Source organism: Bos javanicus, chromosome 17, assembly GCF_032452875.1.
Source record: "Bos javanicus breed banteng chromosome 17, ARS-OSU_banteng_1.0, whole genome shotgun sequence".
Lineage (NCBI taxonomy): Eukaryota > Metazoa > Chordata > Mammalia > Artiodactyla > Bovidae > Bos > Bos javanicus.
Genome location: NC_083884.1, coordinates 46,895,151 through 46,918,420, shown reverse-complemented (window position 1 = coordinate 46,918,420; position 23,270 = coordinate 46,895,151). Strand labels below are relative to the sequence as shown.

Sequence of the window (23,270 nt, the reverse complement as noted above, 5' to 3'; positions counted from 1 at the left end):
ACCTCGCTGCTCTGTGCCCCTCCTCCTGCCCTTTAAGCACAGGCTGTTCTCCCAAACGCGAACCACGTAGGGAGAAATGAGACTGGAAAACACAGTGGAGAGAATCAGTGGAATTGGTTTGCTGCCTTTTTTTTTTTAATTGCTAGTTCTCAGCCCAGTCGGCACACAGCCTCACCTGGGGACGCTTTGAGACTCCCCCCACCAGGGATTCAGATGTAGCTGGGTTTGATATGGGAGATGCAGGGCACAAACCTGGGACTGGGGTGGGGGTGGGGGCAGCCCCTTAAGTCCCACCCACTCCCCTGGCACGCTGACAGCGCCAACCTTTCCCTGACCCACTTTGTCATCTTCTCAGAAGGGGAGGGTGGTAAATATCAGCTGCCAGCCACTTCCCTGAAATAACCTCAAAATGCTTTGCTCCGTGTCCCGGGTACAGTGCCATATGGCCAGCAGAGCAGCCGTAGGCCCTGGGGCACAGCCCAGTCACCCCACACTGCAGATGGGGCTGTCTGCCTGCCTGCCTCCCACACCAAAGCCCCACGTCGGAGACACAAGCCCGGGTGGTACCCAAGCATCTCGTCTGGAGGCTTCAACTTCACAGGAGCCCAAATCACACTCAAAGATAACGAAATCTCACAGGCTAGGGGTCCGGGCCACAACAGGGGATTCCACAGCAGGGCTGGGAGAAAGCTGAGGGGCTGGGGTGTCTGGATGGGGAGGGGACGCCCCCGGGGACTGTTCACCTTGCAATCGGGCTAAGTTTAAAGTGCTCCCCTCCCATGGCACCTCCTTTACTCCTGGTTCAGAAACTGGGCGTGAGGAGAGGTGGTCCACGCCCCCCTTCTCTCTCCATCCCATCTTCCATGTTCATAGCCAGCTCACTCCCTTCTTCCTCCGCCTGCTCTCTCTGGGACATTTTCTGTTCCTTAATGAGGTGGGGGTCTCATTTTAGTAAAAGGTGATGATGCAGAGAGAGAGCCCAGGGTGGACCCCTTCCCTCAAGGCCCTCCCCTCCTCGCTCACCCTGCCATCCTAAGAACTTGGGGGGACTGCAAACCCAGTGGAAGGGTCTGGAGAGCCCCCGTCCCCAGTTCCTGCAGAAGCCCCCAGTGGCCCCGAGCCCAGTGACCCAATGACCGAGTGTTGAGCTGCGTCCACCCAGCCCTCAGCTGGACTTTTGGGGACAGCCCGTGGGAACGCCCTGGGGACAGCAGCGCACCTGCCTCTACAAAGGCCTCAGCGTCAGGAGAGCAAGCAGCACCCTCGCCCCCACTGGCCCCCAAACCCAACTTCCCTCCCGGCAGACCGTCCTGTAAACACTGCGTCTCCAGGTGAAAACATGGCTTTCGGGGGAGGGCTTGCCCCAGCGAACAGCCTGTGGGCACACACACACACACACACACTCCCACACTCCCACACACACACACACATATGCGCACGCACGCATTCTGCCGGGAACATCTGTTTTGACAAACAAATTATTCAAGTCAGTCTATGGGACATGAATTGACAAATTCTCAACGTGCAGGTCCCTGGCTCCATACATTTCAGATCTGAGCCAAACTGGGGATGATACAACCAACTCTTTTATTTTTTTATTCCTTGGCTCACAACCCCTTCCTCACCCCAGCCCAACCTCAAAGAAGACCACATCCGGAGCCCCCAACAGGCTTAGATGAGAAACAATCCGAACTCACACACCTGGGGGTTACAAAGACATTGCCTGCCGTGGTGTCAAACTTCGCCCAGAGGGGCTTTTCTGCAAAGCTGGGGGCGGAAGGGGTGTCGGGAACCCCACAGTGACTGAGAACCGTCAGCCCTGCCCTGGGAAACCAGAACCACGGGGACCAAGCAGCAATATCCCGCATCAGCGGGAGGAATCGTCTGGAAACGGTCCGCCTCTCCCCGCGGCTCTCCGGCACCGGCGTCCATGGCAGCTTCGCCAGCCGCGCGGTACCCGGACCCCGTGCTGAAGGGCATCCTCAGACCGCTGGAAAATAAACTTTGTCAGGCAGAGAGTTTCCGGCTATCACCCAGCGATCACCGCCGCCGCTGCAGCGCGGGGTGCGTGCGGAGGGGTGAAAAGGCAAACGAGAAGCTATTTTTAGGAGAAAAAAAAATAATAATAAATCTCAGCCTACCTTAGAAGCAGCAATGCCAAGACTGGGAGGTTCACCGGGAGACAACTGCAGTCTGCTGTGTCAGATTACAAACTGGGGGCCAGAGGGAGAGAGCAGAGAGGGAAGGGGGAGGGAGGGAAGGAGCAGAGAGGAGGAGGGAGGGAGGAGGAGAGAGAGAGAGGGCATTGGTGTGTCTGCACTGCTAGGATTCAGCTAGAAATGATTCATTAGTTTTCTGCAGGCAGGCAAGCAGGCCCAAAGAGAAAAAGATGGGGGGGGTGGGGGACCAACCGCCATGCAGCGGTACCCAGAGCCCAGGAAACGTCAGTGTTTTAAACACACACGTACACACACCAAGATGGCTCTCCCCTCCCTGCCAGCGTCTTTTCCACCGAGTTGTGGCCAAAAGCGAGGACAGAAATGGAGGCCACACAGCTCTCTTAGCCACGCAGGGCTTGGGGTTCAGTGGGTGATGCTCCGTCTGTGGAATAACAACGCAAGCTCTCCCCTGTTGGCTGCCAGGGGCCTCCTGCAACCTACCGGCCGCGGAAAACCTGCCCTCGCGCGCCCCACAAAGCTAAGAAACTCAAGTGCAGCCGGGAATTAAGCGATTATGTGAACCACCCAAGCTGTTCGGGTCTTTACCCTCTGGTCTGGCGCCCCCGCCCGCCCCAACCTCCAAAGAATCCAAAGAAAATAACATATGTGTCCTCCTCGTCCCCCAAGAAGTTCAGACTCTTCCACAGACTACCAGCTACCTAGCAACGAGGCAGAGTGACAGATTAGGAAAATGTGTGTGGACTTGACACACACACACAGATGCACACAGTTTGTTCCCTGAGATGAAAACCCCATCGTGTGTGATTTAAAGATGCTAAATAATTTAGCTCCTGGGAAGAAAGCCCCATGTTAGGTCCCACAGACCTCGACTGCAGCTCTGAGGGGTCCCAGTGCCACCTGCCTAGGCAGAGACCAAGCACCAGCGACAGGTCTTTTTTACAAAAAGGTAAGAGTCTCTGGAGATGGTTTCTGTTGCTTTTCCAATTAACAGGCTTACAAAACAGGCTCATCAGGAAAATCTAATACACCCTCGACCACTGTGTTTGAGTCACTTGCCTTACACAAACCACCATGATCTAAAAAACTGGGAAATTCCCTGGTGGGTCCAGTGGTTAGGACTTCAAGCTTTCACTGCTGAGGGCATGGGTTCCATCCCTGGTCATTGAACTGAGATCCCACAAGCCACAGGATGTTGCCAATTTTTTTTTTAATTTTCTTTAAATTAAAAAAAAAAAAAACATGGTATGAAAAATAAAAAGCTAACTGGCCAGAAAGACACTTCTTTCCCAGACAACTTCTGCATCATGGTGGTACGAGGGTGGAGGAGACATTTTCCTAATCAGGACCCACTTTTGCTTCCTGAAGATGGAGAGGATCTGAGTTTGCCTACAAGACAGAAGGCTTCCTCCAGCCCTGAGGTTGCTAATCCCAGCCTCTTTCCATGGAACCAAGAGTTCTGTGCCCCTCTCAGGAGTGGGGTGCAGACCACCCACCATTTCCCTTTTCATTCTGCAGGCAGAGCTGTCGGATCCCCATAACCAAGACCAGGGAAGAGAAGAGGCAAACACCTATACACCACTGTGTACAGGCTGACTAGGCAGCTCTAGTCACAACAGCCAGTGGGTGGAGACAGCCCAATGCTCACGGATGGGCAGGTGGATCCACAGGAGGTGGTGGTCTATCCAGGCAGTGGAACGCTATGCAGGCCCAACAAGGACAGAGGCGCAGACACAGGCTACAGCAAGAATGGACTTGAAAACATACTGGTAGAGGAAAGAGGCCAGACACAAAAGAAAACATGTCATATGATTTTATGTAAATGAAATGTCCAGAATAGGCAAAGCCATAGAGACAGAAAAGAGATGAATAGGATGGTGGCCAGGACGGGGGCCAGGGGGAAGCGGGGAGGAGGAAGGGGCTGCTAATGACCACAGGATCTGCTTTAGGGGTGATGAAAACATTTTGGAATTAGGTGGTGGTTGTACAACATTGCAAAGGCACTAAATGCCACTGAATTTCTCACTTTTATGTTATGTGAAGCTCATCTCAATTTTTAAAAAGGACTATGGGAAAAGCACATGAATTGGGAGTCAGGCTGGCCAAAGTCTTAATCCTAACTCTGTGTGACCTTGAGCAGGTTGGTCTGTTCCCCTGGCTACAAAAGTATCCTATCTGCTTCTAAGAGAGCATCCACCTCCTGGGGTTATCATGGGAAACAGAACGTGATGGACAGAAGAAAATAAAGCTCCTCCCCCTGAGAAAGAACTCACTCTTGGAGAAGGACGTTCAATGGTATGAATATGGCTTTCTCCCCCTCTTTTCTCAGCAGATTGTTTTGAAACAATCCATAGATCAGATAGGGCTAAAGGCACAGGTTCTGAAACAATCACCTACAAAGTCCTCCCCAGGCTGGGCCACAGCCACTTGAGCTGGCCATGTTAAGAGTCCATAATCATTCCCATAGTGTTTCATGTCAGTGGGAGTTGCTTGCCTAAGGGTCTCCATTTCACCCACTTAGAGGACCCGGCAAGCTGAGAATGGGAGAGGACACTGTCCCCGTCCAATCAGAAAAGGAAGGCAGGTGGGAGTGTAAATTGGTGCAGCCACTATAGAGAACAGTATGAAGGGTGCTGAAAAACTAAAAATAGATTTGCCATATTATCCTGAAGTCTCACTCTTGTGCATATATCTGGACAAAATTCTAATTCAAAAAGATACATGCACCCCTATGTTCGTGTGTGTGTGCTCAATCATGTCCAATTCTTTGCAACCCCGTGGACTGGAGTCCACCAAGCTCCTCTGTCCACAGGATTCTCCAGGCAAGAATACTGGAGTGGTTGCCATCCCCTTCTCCAGGGGATCTTCTGACCCAGGAATCAAACCCACATTTCTTGTGTCTCCTGCATTGGCAGGAGGATTCTTCACCATTGCGCCACCTGGGAAGTCCCTGTGTTCATGGAGATTCCTAGGTCAGAAGATCCCCTGGAGAAGGGGATGGCAACCTTGGAGAAGGGCATGGTAACCCACTCCAGTATTCTTGCCTGGAGAATCCCATGGACAGAAGAGCCTGGTGGGCTACAGTCCATGGGGTCACAAAGAGTCAGACACCACTGAAGTAACTTAGCACGCTTGCACAGAAGCAACCTAAGTGTCTCTCAACAGAGGAATGGATAAAGAGGATGTGGTGTACATATACAATGAACTACTACTTGGCCACAAAAAAGAATGAAGTAATGCCATTTGCAACAACATGGATGGACCCAGAGATTATCATACTTAGGTGAAGTAAGTCAGAAAAGACAAATACCATATGAGATCACTTAATATGTGGAATCTAAATAATGACACAAATGAACCTATCCAAGAAACAGACACAGACTCACAGGCATAGCAAACAGACTTGTTTGCCAGTGGGGAGGGGGAGGGATGGAGTGGGAGTTTGGGATTAGCAGATGAAAACTATTATATATAGAGAGAATGCTCTGTTAATTTCTGCTATAGAGCAAAGTGATTCTGTTATACATTATATATATATACACATTCATTTTTTTTATATTCTTTTCCATTATGGTTTATCACAGAACATTGAATATAGTTCCTTATGCTATACAGTAGGACCTTGTTGTTCATCCACTCTCTATTTAATAGTTTTCAATAAATTTAAAAAAGAAAAGGAATTCAGTGATTCCACCTGTGAGTACTGGGTTCTAACTTCACAAAAAAGCAGGTGAATTCTGTGCTTTAGCCACCAAAAAATGTAACAGAGCAGAGAATTTCATAGACAAGATCTTGGGTAACTCATGATGCAGAGGAAACCATGCTGCCTCTGTGAAGAACAAGGTGTGAAGACACAGCAGGAAGGGACTACTCAGTTCTGGAAAATGGGCTGCCAGGACCCAGCCTGGCTTGCTTGAAGAAATCGGTGAAGCTCATTGCTTCAGCACTAGTCAGAGGCCACTCAGAAAACAGACCCTACAGAGGAATCCCTGTTCGACTATTAAGAGCTGCTATAGATAACTCACCATGTAGATAGCACTAGTGGTAAAGAATCTGCCTGTCAATGCAGGAGACACAAGAGACACATGAGTTCCATCCCGGGGTCAGGAAGATCCCCTGGAGAAGGAATGGCAACCCACTGTAGTATTCTTGCCTAGGAAATCCCATGGACAGAGGAGCCTGGTGGGCTACAGTCCATGGGGTCTCAAAGAGTCGGACATGACTGAACGACTGAGCACAGAGAGAATGATTTATCTGATCCTGAATGCAAAGAGTGTTTGCAAGACTGACAGAGAAGCACCAGATGCAAAGTTGCATAACTGCCATCCAGAGCCTTCCAGTCACACATATGGAGAAAGCACAGCTGGGCTGTTTCCATTTGGACTAGCTCTCTCTGAGGAAATGCCAGGTGTCGATTGCAACGTGGTTCTGAGGGTTCAGCATTAAAGCAGCAGAATCTATGATAGTCATGGAGCTAAGAATAGGTCCTGAACATCAAGGTCTCAGCAGGTGCAGAGCTGCTACAAAGCACAGCAGGCTCTCTACTAGGTGTGTCCCAAGGCCAGTGGTGAGGTGTGGTACCTAAGCCCTTTTCAAGTCATTTTAGGAGATGTTATAATGGTCTGTGAACCAAGAAACTGTTACAAATAAGAATGGAGTGGAATGGAATGGAGTAGAATAGGACCACATAGAAGAATTCTGCATGCATTCCTTAATAGAATACAATCGTGTATTATTTTTGCTGCCAACCAAAAAAAAAAAAGGATATTATTGCATTTAATAATATCTAAAAATCAATAGCTTTTCTATATAGGAAGAACAACCAGTTGGGAAACAATCCCATTTATGGTAGCATATCAAACAAAAAACCCACGAATACAAAATGGTATAGATATGATTATGTCTAGGAATGATTTGAACCAGAAATACACAAGATATATGTGAAGAAAACTGAAGAAGAAAATATGGAAATTGAATAAAGAGAAAAGAATATACTATGCTTAGAAGGGATGCTTAAATTCTATGACATTTTCCCTAAATCAATCTTAAAATTTAACATGATTACAAAAGATATACAGACAGACACCCTCAGATCTATGGAAGCTGATTCTAGGCTTTGTATGAAAATACAAGCACAAAACCTGGAAAATTTTTTAGGATAGAGAAGAATAATGAAAGGATACTACCATTACCAGACATTAAAATATAAATATATTTTTTAAATTGATGGTAGTGGTGCAAGAATAGGTAGATCAATAGAATAGATTTAGGCAAATAAGTCCTATTTGCCTAATTTACTACATAATAAAGTATCACTTCTAATCAATAAGAAGGCTGGTTATTCAATAAATGACATTCATAAAGCTGGATAATTTTTAAAAATTCTTACTCAAAAATTAATTCCAGATGAATCAAGCATTTAAACACATAGAAGAAAAATTAGACATTTTTGAAGAAATCATGAATTTTTTTCATTATTTTTAAATGAAGGAGGACTTTCTAACCAAGACAGGAAATCAGAGATGATGAGAGTAAAAGTTGATTAAATATGACAACATGGAAATTTAAAACTTTTGCACAATGAAAAAAAAATGCCATAAATAAGCCAAAAGATAAGTTACAAACCAGGATAAAATATTGGCAACACAAGTTTAAGAATCAGGTATGGGCCCAGGTTTTATGAGACCTGGGGTTTGTTCAACTTGGGGACCCTGTTTTAAAAGAATAAAAACAGAAAAGAAACCCACCAATACAAAATGGTATAGATATGATTATGTCTAATGAATGAGAAAATAAATCAAATCCCAGACTTTAAAAAGCTAACAAACCCCACAAATATCACAAAATTTAGAAAAATAACATTGTATGTGTTTAATTAACTGCCTGACAGACCTCTGCAATACTTTTGTTGCATTTTTTTGGCTGCATGATCTTTGATGACCTCTCCAAATGACAATGATTTTGTGGCATAATTCTATTTTGAGAGAATAAAGGATAAATTCTTTCCCTAGCATATTTAATCAAATGCGGGGGGTGGTTAAAGTTATTTTTGACAGTTTAAAAGTTTTCTTCATATGATCCAGCAACCCCACTCCTGGACATATATCCAGACAAAACTATAATTCAAAAAGATACATGCACCACTATCCTTATAGCAGCGCTATTTACAACAGCCAATGCATGGAAACAACCTAAATGCCCATCAGCAGATAAATGGATGAGGAAGATGTGGTGTATGTGTTTATACACACACACACACACACACACACACACACACACACAATGGAATATTACTAACTCATCAAAAAGAATGCAATAATGCTATTTGCAGCAACATGGATGCAGCTAGATATTATCATATCAAGTGAAGTAAGTCAGACAGAGAAAGACAAATATCATATGATATCACTTGTATGTGGAATCTAAAATATGACACAAATGAACTTGTTTTACAAAACAGACTCACAGACATAAATAACAGACTTGTAGTTGACAAGGGGAAGGGGTGGGGAAGGGATGGACTAGAAGTTTGGGGTTAGCAGATGCAAACAATTATACACAGTTGTTTATATAAACAATAGGGTCCTACTATACAGCATAACTATATCCAATATCTTGGGATAAACCACAATGGAAAAGAATATTGAAAAGAAGGTCTGCATATGTATACCTGAGTCACTTTGTTGTACAACAGAAATTAACACAAGATTGCAAATCAAATATTCTTCAATTTAAAAAATAAATAACATATCTAAAGTTTTAAAAATTTTTCTTTAACAAATTTATTCCATGTATAGCTACTGTTACAGTAGCTCCTGTACTACTATTCCAAGGTGTGTTCAAAAAGCATAGAAATTCTTTTCTTTTTATTTATTTTAATTGGAGGCTAACTACTTTACAATATTGCAGTGGTTTTTGCCATACACTGACATGAATCAACCATGAGTGTACATATGACCCCAATCCTGAACCCCCCTCCCACCTCCCTCCCCATCCCCTCCATCAGGGTTGTCCCAGTGCACTGGCTTTGAGTGCCCTGTTTCATGCATTGAACTTGGACTGGTGATCTATTTCACATATGGTAATATACACGTTTCAATGCTGTTCTGTCAAATCATTCCACCCTCACCTTCTCCCACAGAGTCCAAAGTCTGTTCTTTATATCTGTCTCTTTTGCTGTCTCACATATAAGGTCATCGTTACCATCTTTCTAAATTACATATATATGCCTTAATATACTGTATTGGTGTTTTTCTTTCTGATTTACTGCACTGTGTATAATAGGCTCCAGTTTCATTCACCTCATTGGAACTGATTCAAATGTATTGTTTTTAATAGCTGAGTAATATTCCATTGTGTATATGTACCACAGCTTCCTTATCCATTCATCTTCCGATGGACATCTTGGTTGCTTGCATGTCCTAGCTATTGTAAACAGTGCTGTGATAAACACTGGGGTACACATGTCTCTTTCAATTCTGGTTTCCTTGGTGTGTATGCCCAGCAGTGGGATTGCTGGGTCATATGGCAGTTCTATTTCCAGTTTTTAAAGGAATCTCCACACTGGTCTCCATAATGGCTGTACTAGTTTGCATTCCCACCAACAGTGTAAGAGGGTTCCCTTTTCTCCACACCCTCTCCAGCATTTATTATTTGTAGACTTTTCGATAGCAGCCATTCTGACTAGCCAAAGAAGGCAATGGCACCCCACTCCAGTACTCTTGCCTGGGAAATCCCATGGACAGAGGAGCCTCGTAGACTGTAGTCCACGGGTCACTAAGAGTTGGACATGACTGAAGTGACTTAGCAGCAGCAGCAGCATTCTGACCAGCATGAGATGGTACCTCTTTGTAGTTTTGATTTGCATTTCTCTAATAGTGAGTGATGTTGAACATCTTTTCATGTGTTTGTTAGCCATCTGCTTATCTTCTTCGGAGAAATGTCTGTTTAGTTCTTTGGACCATTTTTTGATTGGGTCAGTTATTTTTCTGGTATTGAGCTGCATAAGCTGCTTGTATATTTTTGAGATTAATTCTTTGTCAGTTGCTTCATTTGCTATTATTTTCTCCCATTCTGAAGGCTGTCTTTTCACCTTGCTTATAGTTTCCTTCGTTGTGCAAAAGCTTTTAAGTTTAATTAGGTCCCATTTGTTTACTTTTGCTTTTATTTCCATTACTTTTGAAGGTGGGTCATAGAGGATCCTGCTGTGGTTTATGTCAGAGAGTGTTTTGCCTATGTGCTACTCTAGGAGTTTTATAGTTTCTGGTCTTATATTTAGATCTTTAATCCATTTTGAGTTTACTTCTGTGTATGGTGTTAGAAAGTGTTCTAGTTTCATTCTTTTACAGATGGTTGACCAGTTTTCCCAGCACCACTTGTTAAAGAGATTGTCTTTTCTCCATTATATATTCTTGCCTCCTTTGTCAAAGATAAGGTGTCCATAGGTGCATGGATTTATCTCTGGGCTTTCTATTTTGTTTCATTGATCTGTATTTCTGTCTTTGTGCCATACTGTCTTGATGACTGTGGCTTTGTAGTATAGTCTGAAGTCTGTAGTATAGTCAGGTTGATTCCTCCAATTCCATTCTTCTTTCTCAAGATTGCTTTAGCTATTCGAGGTTTTTTTTGTATTTCCATACAAATTGTGAAATTATTTGTTCTAGCTCTCTGAAAAATACCATTGGTAGCTTGATAGGGACTGCATTGAATCTATAGATTGTTTTGGGTAGTATACTCATTTTCACTATATTGATTCTTCTGATCCAGGAACATGGTATATTTCTCCATATATTTGTGTCATCTTTGATTTCTTTCATCAGTGTTTTATAGTTTTCTATATATAGGTCTTTTGTTTCTTGAGGTAGATTTATTCCTAAGTATTTTATTCTTTTTGTCACAATGGTGAATGGAATTGTTTCCTTAACTTCTCTTTCTGTTTTCTCAATGTTAGTGTATAGGAATGCAAGGGATTTCTGTGTATTAATTTTATATCCTGCAACTTTACTATATTCATTTATTAGCTCTAGTAATTTTCTGGTGGTGTCTTTAGGGTTTTGTATGTAGAGGATCATGTCATCTACAGTGAGTTTTACTTCTTCTTTTCCAATCTGGATTCCTTTTATTTCTTTTTCTTCTCTGATTGCTGTGGCTAATACTTCCAAAACTATGTTGAATAGTAGTGGTGAGAGTGGGCACCTTTGTCTTGTTCCTGCCTTTAGGGGAAATGCTTTCAATTTTTCACCATTGAGGATAATGTTTGCTGTGGGTTTATCATATGTGGCTTTTATTACGTTGAGGTGTGTTCCATCTATGCCTGCTTTCTGGAGGGTTTTTATCATAAATGGATGTTGAATTTTGTCAAAGGCTTTCTCTGCATCTATTGAGATAATCACATGGTTTTTATCTTTCAATTTGTTAATGTGTATCACATTGATTTATTTGCAAATATTGAAGAATCCTTGCATCCCTGGGATAAAGCCCACTTGGTCATGATGTATGATCTTTTTAGTATGTTGTTGGATTCTGTTTGCTAGAACTTTGTTAAAGATTTTTGCATCTATGTTCATCAGTGATATTGGCCTGTACTTTTCTTTTTTTGTGGCATCTTTGTCTGCTTTTGGTATTAGGGTGATGGTGGACTCATAGAATGAGTTTGGCAGTTTACCTTCCTCTGCAATTTTCTGGAAGAATTTGAGTAGGATAGGTGTTAGTTCTTCTCTACAGTTTTGGTAGAATTCACCTGTGAGGCCACCTGGTCCTGGGCTTTTGTTTGTTGGGAGATTTTTGACTGCAGTTTTGATTTCCATGCTTGTGATGGGTCTGTTAAAATTTTCTATTTCTCCCTGGCTCAGTTTTGGAAGGTTATATTTTTCTAAGAATTCATCCATTTCTTCCAAGTTGTCCATTTTATTGGCATATAGTTGCTGATAGTAGTCTCTTATGATCCATTGTATTTCTGTGTTGTCTGTTGTGATTTCTCCATTTTCATTTCTAATTTTGTTGATTTGATTCTTCTCCCTTTTCTTCTTGATGAGTCTGGCTAATGGTTTGTCTATTTTATTTATCCTCTCAAAGAACCAGATTTTAGTTTTGTTGATTTTTACTATAGTCTCTTTTGTTTCTTTTTCATTCATTTCTGCCCTAATTTTATGATTTCTTTCCTTTTCCTAACCCTGGGGTTCTTCATTTCTTCTTTTTCTAGTTGCTTTATGTGTAAAGTTAGGTTATTTATTTGATTTTTCTTATGTTTCTAGAGGTAAGCTTGTATTGCATTGAACCTTCCCCTTAGCACTGCTTTTATTGAATCCCATAGGTTTTGGGTTGTTGCTGTTTTCATTTTCATTTGTTTCTATGCATATTTTGATTTCTCTTTTGATTTCTTCTGTGATTTGTTGGTTATTCAGAAGCATGTTGTTTAGCCTCCATATGTTTGTATTATTAATAATTTTTTTCCTGTAGTTGACATCTAATATTACCACACTGTGATCAGAAAAGATGCTTGAAATGATTTCATTTTTGTTTTTTAATTTACCAAGGCTCAGTTTATGGCCCAGGATGTGATCTATCCTGGAGAAGATTCCATGTGCACTTGAGAAAAAGGTGAAATTCATTGTTTGGGGGTGAAATGTCCTATGGATATCAATGTCCTAACTGGTCCATTGTATCATTTAAAGTTTGTGTTTCCTTCCTAATTTTCTGTTTGGTTGATCTATCCATGTGTGAGTGGGGTATTAATGTCTCCCACTATTATTGTGTTACTGTTAATTTCCCCTTTTATACTTGTTAGCATTTGCCTTACATATTGCAGTGCTCCTTTGTTGGGTGCATATATATTTATAATTGTTTTATCTTCTTCTTGGATTGATCCTTTGATCATTATGTCTTCTTTGTTTCTTTTTATGGCCTTTATTTCAAAGTCTACTTTATCTGATATGAGTATTGCTACTCCTGCTTTCTTTTTGTCTCCGTTTGCATTAAATATCTTTTTCCAGCCCTTCACTTTCAGTCTGTATGTGTCCCTTGGTTTGAGGTGTCTCTTGTAGACAGCATATATAGGGGTCTTGTTTTTGATTCTATTCAGCCAGTCTTTGTCTTTTGGTTAGGGCATTCAACGCATTTACATTTAAGGTAATTATTGATAAGTATGATCCCATTGCCATTTACTTTGTTGTTTTGGGTTCAAGTTTATAAACCTTTACTATGTTTCCTGCTAAAGAAAATCCTTAAGCGTTTGTTGAAGAGCTGGTTTGGTGGTGCTGATTTTCTCTCAGCTTTTGCTTGTCTGTAAAGCTTTTGATGGGTGGAGCTGTGTTCCCTCCCTGCTATTTACCTGGGGCCAAATTATGGTGGAGGTAATGAAGATAATAGTGACCTCCTTCAAAACATCCCTTGCATGTACTGCTACACTCAGTGCCCCCAACCCTGCAGCAGGCCACCACCAACCAACACCTCCGCTGGAAACTCCTGGACACTCACAGGCAAGTCTTGGTCAGTCTCTTGTGGGGTCACTGTTCTTGTTGCCTATTTAACTTATATGCAGAGTAAATCATGCAAAACGCTAGGATGAATGAATCACAAGCTGAAATCAAGATTGCCAGGAGAAATATCAATAACCTCAGATATGCAGATGACACCACCCTTATGGCAGAAAGTGAAGAAGAACTAAAGAGCCTCTTGATGAAAGTGAAAGAGGAGAGTGAAAAAGTTGGCTTAAAGCTCAACATTCAGAAAACGAAGATCATGGCATCTGGTCCCATCACTTCATGGCAAATGGATGGGGAAACAGTGGAAACACTAGCTGACTTTATTTTGGGGGGCTCCAAAATCACTGCAGATGGTGACTGCAGCCATGAAATTAAAAGACGTTTACTCCTTGGAAGGAAAGTGATGACCAACCTAGACAGCATATTAAAAAGCAGAGACATTACCTTGCCAACAAAAATCCATCTAGTCAAGGCTATGGTTTCTCCAGTAGTCATGTATGGATGTGAGAGTTGGACTATAAAGAAAGCTGAGCACCAAAGAATTGATGCTTTTGAACTGTAGTGTTGGAGAAGACTCTTGAGAGTTCCTTGGACTGCAAGGAGATTCAACCAGTCAATCCTAAAGGAAATCAGTCCTGAATATTCATTGGAAGGACTGATGTTGAAGCTGAAGCTCCAATACTTTGGCCACCTGATGAGAAGAGCTGACTCATTTGAAAAGACCCTGGTACTGGGAAAGATTGAAGGTGGGAGGAGAAGGGGGCAACAGAGGATGAGATGGTTGGATGGCATCACTGACTCAATGGACATCAGTTTGGGTAAACTCCAGGAGTTGGTGATGGACAGGGAGGCCTGGTGTGCTGCAGTCCATTGGGTCGCAAAGAGGTGGACACGACTGAATGACTGAACTGAACTGAACTGAAAGCTTTTGATTTCTCCTTCATATTTGAATGAGATCCTTGCTGGGTATAGTAATCTGGGTTGTAGGTTTTTCTCTTTCATCACTTTAAGTATATCCTGCCATTCTCTTCTGGCCTGAAGAGTTTCTATTGAAAGATCAACTGTTATCCTTATGGGGATCCCTTTGTGTGTTGTTTGTTGCTTTTCCCTTGCTGCTTTTAATATTTGCTCTTTGTGTTTGATCTTCATTAATTTGATTAATATATGTCTTGGAGTGTTTCGCCTTGGGTTTATCCTGTTTGGGACTCTCTGGGTTTCTTGGACTTGGGTGGCTATTTCCTTCTGCATTTTAGGGAAGTTTTCAACTATTATCTCCTCAAGTATTTTCTCATGCCCTTTCTTTTTGTCTTCTTCTTCTGGGACTTCTATGATTCGAATGTTGGGACGTTTAACATTGTCCCAGAGGTCTCTGAGGTTGTCCTCATTTCTTTTCATTCTTTTTTCTTTTTTCCTCTCTGCTTCATTTATTTCCAGCATTCTATCTTCCACCTCACTTATCCTATCTTCTGCCTCAGTTATTCTACTGTTGGTTCCCTCCAGAGTGCTTTTGATCTCAGTTATTGCATTATTCATTATTGATTATTTTTTATTTCTTCTACGTCCTTGTTAAACATATCTTGCATCTTCTCAATCCTTGTCTCTAGTCTGTTTATCTGTAACTCCATTTTGTTTTCAAGATTTTGGGTCATTTTTACTATCATTATTCTGAATTCTTTTTCAGGTAGACTCCCTATCTCCTCCTCCTTTGTTTGGTTTGGTGGGCATTTATCAGGTTCCTTTATGTGCTGAATATTTCTCTGCCTTTTCTTTTGTTTAGATTGCTGTGTTTGGGGTAGCCTTTCTGTAGGCTGGAAGTATGTGAGTGAATGAGTGATATCACTCAGTCGTGTCCAACTCTTTGTGACCCCGTGGACTGAAGCCCACCAGGCTCCTCCATCCATGGGATTCTCCAGGTAAGAATACTGGAGTGGGTTGCCATTTCCTTCTCCAGGGGATCTTCCCAACCCAGGGATCGAACCCAGGTCTCCCGCATTGCAGGCAGACGCTTTAACCTCTGGTTCTTCTTTATTGTGGAGCTTGCTCCCTGTGGGTGGGGTTGGACTAGTGGCTTGTCAAGGTTTCCTGGTTAGAGGAGTTTGTGTCCGTGTTCTGATGGATGGACCTGGATCTCTTTTCTCTGGAGTGCAATGAAGTGTTCAGTAGTGAGTTTCGGGGTGTCAGTGGGTTTGGCATGGCTTTGACAGCCTGTCTTTTAGTGCTCAGGGCTGTGTTCCCACATTGCTGGAGAATTAGAGTGGTATGTCTTGCTCTGGAACTTGTTGGCTCTTGGGTAGAGCTCATTTTCATTGTTGGTATGGAGGCTTTTGGATGAGCTCTTGTCTGTTAATGTTCCCTGGAATCAGGAGTTCTCTGGTGTTCTCAAGTTTTGGATTTAAGCCTCTTGCCTCTGGAAAAGCATAGGAATTCTGAACAATCCTATTTTATTTGACTTCCAACAAAAAAGAAAAATAAATGCATGATGGATTACATTGGTGTTTGCTGGATTGTTGAGGATATTCCAGACAGGAGAACTTCCTGTTTGTCATTCATTGGTGAGAAAGACCTTCTCTGCTAATAGTTGTTCATTGAAGACTGGAAGAATTTTGCACAGACTAGCTTTCATCTCCACACAGTTCAAACCTCTTTTCTCACCCACTATACATATGCTTCCAGATCCACATACCTAAGATATGGTGACATTATGATATCATCTTTGGCTACACAGGGTGATGAAGGATAATTCAGTACGGTGGGCCACAGATGTATTATTCCAGGAAGACATCATGTACCATGATGACCAGTGATAATTTGTACCCAGAAGTAACAGAAACTCATTTAATATATCCCACTAAATCCAAATTAAATGTGATCTTAACTGAACTTTCTCTTAACCAGATGTCAAAAATGCTGACAGCCTGTCTGACAAAACTATCATGAGAGAAAGTCTCAATAAAGAGATATAACTGTTTTAAATGATTGTAATTAAAATAACTTAGCTGAGTAAATTTTATGAACACATTGCTAGGATCATTTCAGGGTCTTGTAAGGGTTTGTGCAATTAAGGATGACTGAAGCTCAGACTTCATTGATTTCATGTAAATCAGCCTCTTGATGAGCTAAGAACTAAATACTTTAATATATAAAGAGCTCTAACAAATCAGTAAGACCAACAATTCAATTGAAAAGTTAGCAAAGGTTGTATATACACTGTACAGCATTCCCCCAATTTAAGAAAAATGATGAGTTGTTGCCACGATACAATCTCCAACACATATTAAGTGAAAAAAGAAAAAGGCAAATAATGTGTATGCAGTCTCCAGTCTGCATACAAAAACAGAATGTCTATACATACACAGACTATTTCAGAAAGCTTACAACAATAAGAGTGGTTGCCTTAGGGACTAAGGGTTTGAGAGTGAGAGCTCTCTTTTGCTTTGGTGCAGTGTGAGTTTTTCAGCAACTGCAGATACTGTTTTGTCTTTTTGACTCCAAGTGTTATTACTTACTAAAACTCATTGAACTGTAAACCCAAAAAGAGTACATTTAACTGTCTTTAAAATAAAAAATCTAGATTTTAAAAACATGATTATTAAGTGTATATTAAATAATAAATATATAGTAAAATAATATTTTATGTGTATATATACGCACACAGGATTTACACACACATATATAAACACAGGACATAATGGAAAAAATGCCCATTGTTTAACATTTGCTTTACTTTAGCTACTGGATTGAATAGGGATGGAGGTAAAGCAGAGTAGTACAAAACTGTAAAATACTTTTAGCTAGATTTGATATGTGTTCTGTTCAGTTGGTCAGTTGTGTCCGACTCTTTGCGACCTCATGGACTACAGCACGCCAGGCCTCCTTGTCCATCACCAACTCCCAGAGCTTGCTCAAACTCATATCCATCGAGTAGGTGATGCCATCCAACTATCTCATCCTCTGTCATCCCCTTTTCCTCCTGCCTTCAATTTTTCCAGCATCAGGGTCTTTTCAAATGAGTCAGTTCTTCGCATCAGGTGGCCAAAGTATTGGAGTTTCAGCTTCAACATCAGTCCTTCTAATGAATATTCAGGACTGATTTCCTTTAGGATTGACTGGTTGGATCTCCTTGCAGTCCAAGAACTCTCAAGAGTCTTCTCCAACACCATAGTTCAAAGGCATCAATTCTTTGGCACTCAGCTTTCTTTATAGTCCAACTCTCACATCCATACATGACTACTGGAAAAACCATAGCTTTGACTAGACAGACATTTGTCAGCAAAGTAATGTCTCTGCTTTTTAATATGTTATCTAGGTTGGTCATAACTTTCCTTCCAAGGAGTAAGCGTCTTTTAATTTCATGGCTGCAGTCACCATCTGCAGTGATTTTGGAGCCCCCCAAAATAAAGTCAGCTAGTGTTTCCACTGTTTCCCCATCCATTTGCCATGAAGTGATGGAACCGGATGCCACGATCTTCATTTTTTTAATGTTGAGTTTTAAGCTAACTTTTCCACTCTCCTCTTTCACTTTCACCAAGATGCTGTTTAGTTCCTCTTCACTTTCTGCCATAAGGGTGGTATCATCTGCATATGTGAGATTATTGATATTTCTCCCAGCAATCTTGATTGCACCTTGTGCTTCATCCAGCCCAGCATTTTGCATGATGTACTCTGCATATAAATTAAATAAACAGAGTAACAGTACACAGCCTTGATGTACTCCTTTCACAATTTGGAACCAGTCTGTTGTTCCAGGTCCAGTTCCAAGTGTTTCTTCTTGATCTGCATACAGGTTTCTCAGGAAGCAATAAAGTGGTCTGGCATTCTCATCTCTTTAAGAATTTTCCACAGATTGTTGTGATCCACAGTCAAAGGCTTTGGCATAATCAATAAAGCAGAACTGTTATTATTTGCATCAGGTTTACCCCACAAGCCTATTTAAACCTGAAATCTATAAACACATTCAACTACTGCAATAGAAAAATAAGCAAAAATGCAGCTAAGACAAAAATGACCTTGATAATCCACCAAAACAATGCTTCCTATGTGAATAATGGAAGGTTGAGATCCATGTTAGATTTGAAACTTACCCCGGGTTTCTGGTACCCTGAACAGACCCCTCCTTCTCTCCCATCCTGGTAGGCCAGCCTGTGCTGTAGGGAAGGCTGCACTCACATTTGTTTGGGCTTCCTGCAGACATTGCTGCTGGTCATCTCTGCAGTCACAGCAGCCCCCGACTCAGACAGCCTCAGCAGCTGCTCCCCATCAGCAGGCTCCTGTCATAGCCGCTCTTCCTGTGGTAGAAAAACCAGAGTCCTTCAGAGCACAGTGCCTGGACCATGAACCACAGGGCAGCCTATCCAGGAACTTCTGTGTGCATTTGTGGAGATGCTGAGGGAACAGTGTTGTGCATTACACAACAGACACCTGAGTCCCCTTCTGCTGGAGTAACAAGTTTCGAGAGATAGACAGGGAGTGGGGAGAGAGATGGACCCCTTCCTGGATGCAGGGAGAATTGAGCCACCCCCAAACTCTACCCATAAACATTATTCCTACCACTGGCTATTCCAAGCTGCAGAGTGGATTCCCAGCGGGAGAGACTGAATTTCCTTGCCCTCTGTGTGTATCTAAGGATCAGCCTGGTCTCTATTTAAATTCACTTCCCTGGTGGCTCAGCAGGTAAAGAATCTGCCTGCAATGCTGTAGACCAGGGTTTGATCCCTGGGTCGGGAAGATACCCTAGAGAAGGGAAAGGCTACCCACTACAGTATTCTGGCTTGGAGAATTCCATGGAAAGCATAGCCTGGCTGACTACAGTCCATGAGGTCTGCAAAGAGTCGGATACGACTGAGTGACTAACACTTTAACAAGGCATTTACTCCATCGAAGAAATCCTCTGCGGATCTCCCTGGGCGCCCTGCACTGCTCTGGGTGCTCAGAATACAACTCAGATGAAATCCAGGTCCCTGCTGTCACGCGTCTATGTCCTCAGCGCAGGGAGGCGGACCACACACAGATACAGAGATCAGGAACCTAGAATGCGGGTTGTGATGGGGCGACAGAGACACCCGAGACAGGTAAGTGGACAGACAGAGGTGGGCGGGGATCAGGAAGTTCTCTCTGAGAAGATGATAGTGGGGCAGAAACCTGAGGCCAGGGAAGGAACAACCTAGACCAGGAGCATCCCCAGGTGGGGCACAGCTGGTGGGAAGCTGAGAACACACCTGGCCTGGCATGGTGGGGGGAGGGGGCGCACAGAGCCCAGGGCTGTCAGAAGAGGAAGGGACTGGGGCCAGGGAGGGGCAAGGAGCCAAGCCGCGTACACTTTTATTAGAAGTGGCAAGAACTCTTCTTCTTTTTTTTTTTTTTAAGATTTTTTTAATGTGGACCATTTTAAAATTCTTTATTGAATTTGTTACATTATTGCTTCTGTTTTTATAGGCTTTTGTTTGGTTGGTTTTTTCTACCCATTCAGCATATGGGATCTTAGGTCCCCTAGCAGGGATCGAACTCACACCCCCTGGCTTGGGAGGCAAACTCTTAACCACTGGACCGCCAGGGAAGTCCAAGAATTCTTCTTTTTCTCTGAGTAAGATGCCAGCCACTGGAGGTTCTGAGGATTAACTGATGTCCTCTGCTTTCAGACAGTCCCCCTAGTTGTCTCAGGCGGGAGGGCTGTGCCCACAGGCTGGAAAGTCACACATCCCCTTCTCCTCTGTTGACTGTGAGTTTAATAACAGCCATGAAAGAAGCTGTTGTAGAGAGAAGGAACTTAGGGAAGAAATAGGCATGGTTGCTGGGGCTCCCACGTCGAAGTGACAAGGTAGGAGGGTGGGGGAAGGATAAGGAAATTGGCATTTCCCCAGCATCACTGTCCAGCTCCAGCAGAGGATCGGGGAAACGGCTAGAACCCAGTGGCCTGTTAGTCTCCTGGCTCAGGCCCTGTTTTCACATCCGCTAAGATATTCTGCTCAGACCCAAAGTTCCCAGAGATGCAGTTGCATTGGTTTTATCTTCCTTCTACTCAGAGCATGTATTTTTCTTGAGTGTCTGTTGAGAGTCTTTTCCAGTGTCTGGAATTGCTCCAAAAGTTTATAGAGAAAGTCTCCTGATGCCTAAACCACGCAAAGCACTGATGACCCTGAAGGAGACTGGATTGGGGATGTTTCAGGCTGTCTTAGGCATCAGTGAATCATTTTTACCTCCTGATAGGCTCACATGAAAAGATATTTGATAATATCCCACCCAAGAGCAGAGGCAAGGAGTAGAGAATGAGTTTGTGACTGTGGTTTTCATTGGCTGGTGGTGGTTTAGTCGCTAAGTCGTGTCCGACTCCTGCGACCCCATGGCCTATCGCCTGCCAGGTTCCTCTGTCCATGGGATTCTCCAGGCAAGAATAGTGCAGTGGGTTGCCATTTTCTTCCCCAGGGAATCTTCCCAACCCAGGAATCAAACCCAGGTCTCCTGCATTGCAGGCAGATTCTTTACCAAATGAGCTACAAGGGAAGCCCTAAGTCTTTTGTTGGTTGGGGAAATCCTATTAGGAATTTCAAAACTGTGTGTGTTTTCCAAGCACAGAGAGGGTCCCAGCAGTGAAGCCAGTGTCAATTTACCCAGAAAAGCAGGAAACCCTGTAAGCTAAGATTAAATGTGCTGATCTTGCTCAGATAGTGCTTTAGTATAACAGCTTGAGGTTGAAATCAGAGTTTGCAAAGTCAGATGCCTACAGGGAGCAAATTGACTAAGGGTGAGAAACATATGTTCTCAATACAAATCCTTATCTTCTGACTTTTTTTAAATTTTATTGAGGTATAGTTGATTTGGGCTTTCCAGATAGCTCAGTTGGTAAAGAATCCACCTGCAAAGCAGGAGACCCCAGTTCGATTCCTGGGTCAGGAAGATCCGCTGGAGAAGGGGTAGGCTACCCACTGCAGTATTCTTGGGACTCCCTGGTGGCTCAGCTGGTAAAGAATCCATCTGCAGTGTGGGACCTAGGTTCAATCTTTGGGTTTGGAAGATCCCCTGAAGAAGGGAAAGGCTACCCGCTCCAGTATTCTGGCCTGGAGAATTCCATGGACTGTATAGTCCATGGGGTCACAGAGAGTTGGACACGACTGAGTGACTTTCACTTCACATAGTTGATTTACACTGTTGTGTTCATTTCTGCTATATGGCAAAGAGACTCAGTTACACATGTAGACATTCTTTTTCATATCCTTTTCCATTATTGTTTATCAGAGAATATTGAATGTAGTTCCCTGTGCTATACAGTAGGACCTTACTGTTTATAGTAGTTTGTATCTGCTAATCCCAAACTTCCAGTCCTTCCCTACCCTTCTCCTTGGCAACCACAAGTCTGTCTATGTCTGTGAGTCTGTCATCTATGTCTGTGAGTCTGTTTCTGTTTTGTAAATATGTTCATGTGGTATTTTAGATTCCACATATGAGTGATCTCATATGCTATTTCTCCTCTGTCTGACTTACTTCACTTTCTGTGATGACCTCTAGGTCCATCCATATTGCTACAAATTGCATTATTTCATTCTTCTATTCCATCACATATATGTACTTTGAGTCCCTTCGACTGCAAAGAGATCAAACTAGTCAATCCTAAAGGAAATCAGTCCCGAATATTTATTGGAAAGACTGATGCTGAAGCTGAAGCTCCAATACTTTGGTCACCTGATGCAAAGAACTTACTCTTTAGAGAAGACTCTGATGCTGAAAAAGATTGAAGGCAGGAGGAGAAGTGGATGACAGAGAATGAGACTGTTGGATGGCATCACCAACTTGATGGACATGAGCTTGAACAAGCTCCAGGAGTTGGTGATGGACAGGGAGGCCTGGCATGGTGCAGTCCATGGGGTTGCAAAGAGTCAGACACAACTGAGCAACTGAACTGAACTGACTGATGTATCACATCTTCTTTATCCATTCATCTGTCAATGGACATTTAGGTTCCAACTTTTAATAGAGACAAGGGTATTAAAAATATGTCACTGTTAGTAGAATGGATCTGAAGGGTATCACCACTGGGGGGTACTGATCTCTGACTAGTCCCACATGTATATAGTCTAATGTATATAATCTGATATACATTAGATCAATTCCACAATCTTCCCTCCTTTTGATAAATAAACCTACAGACTGTCCCCAGCTAGCACTCAAGCCTCCTTTCCAAAGAGATGGCTTACACTCATCCACTCCCCAAGCAGTCTGGAACTAGAAACCTGGGACTTTTGAACAACACAGAATCAGCTACCAGTATAACACTGTGATCCAGAACTTATCTGACCATTCCAGGCCAGATCACGCAACCTGCAGAATCAAACAGAGCTAAACAAATGAAGTGAATAACTACATCCTTCCAGAGCTATCAAGTTCCCTGGAGTGAGCCTTACAATGCCAGAGGTTCTTTCCTTGGAATGTGGCTAATTGGGGGCGCTAAATATAAACATTCCATTTTGGTTAATTTTCCATCTGGGATTTCACATTCTATGTCTACAAGAGCTAGGAATTCTAGAAAGCGATTCCCTAATTGTCAACACCTCACAAAGGGGAGGAAAAGAAACATGATTTCGGGGTCAAGTGAACCCATCCAAGTGAGAAGTGGTAATTG

The 23,270-nt window shown here is 42.8% G+C and overlaps 1 protein-coding gene across 8 annotated transcripts in view; it reads right to left on the bottom strand.

The window, feature by feature from the left end:
• The window catches only part of RIMBP2 (RIMS binding protein 2), a 325,711-nt gene extending 306,769 nt beyond the window's left edge, over window positions 1-18,942 (bottom strand). The window contains exon 1 of one of the 8 annotated variants that reach the window (XM_061384505.1): window positions 18,827-18,942. The gene's annotated coding sequence lies outside the window, so the exon portion shown is untranslated. Of the gene's footprint in view, window positions 1-2,141; window positions 7,646-18,826 lie in introns of those variants that run through there. The other 7 variants (XM_061384508.1, XM_061384509.1, XM_061384503.1 and 4 more) reach the window with 7 other exon arrangements.
• Between the last annotated feature and the right edge of the window lie 4,328 nt (window positions 18,943-23,270).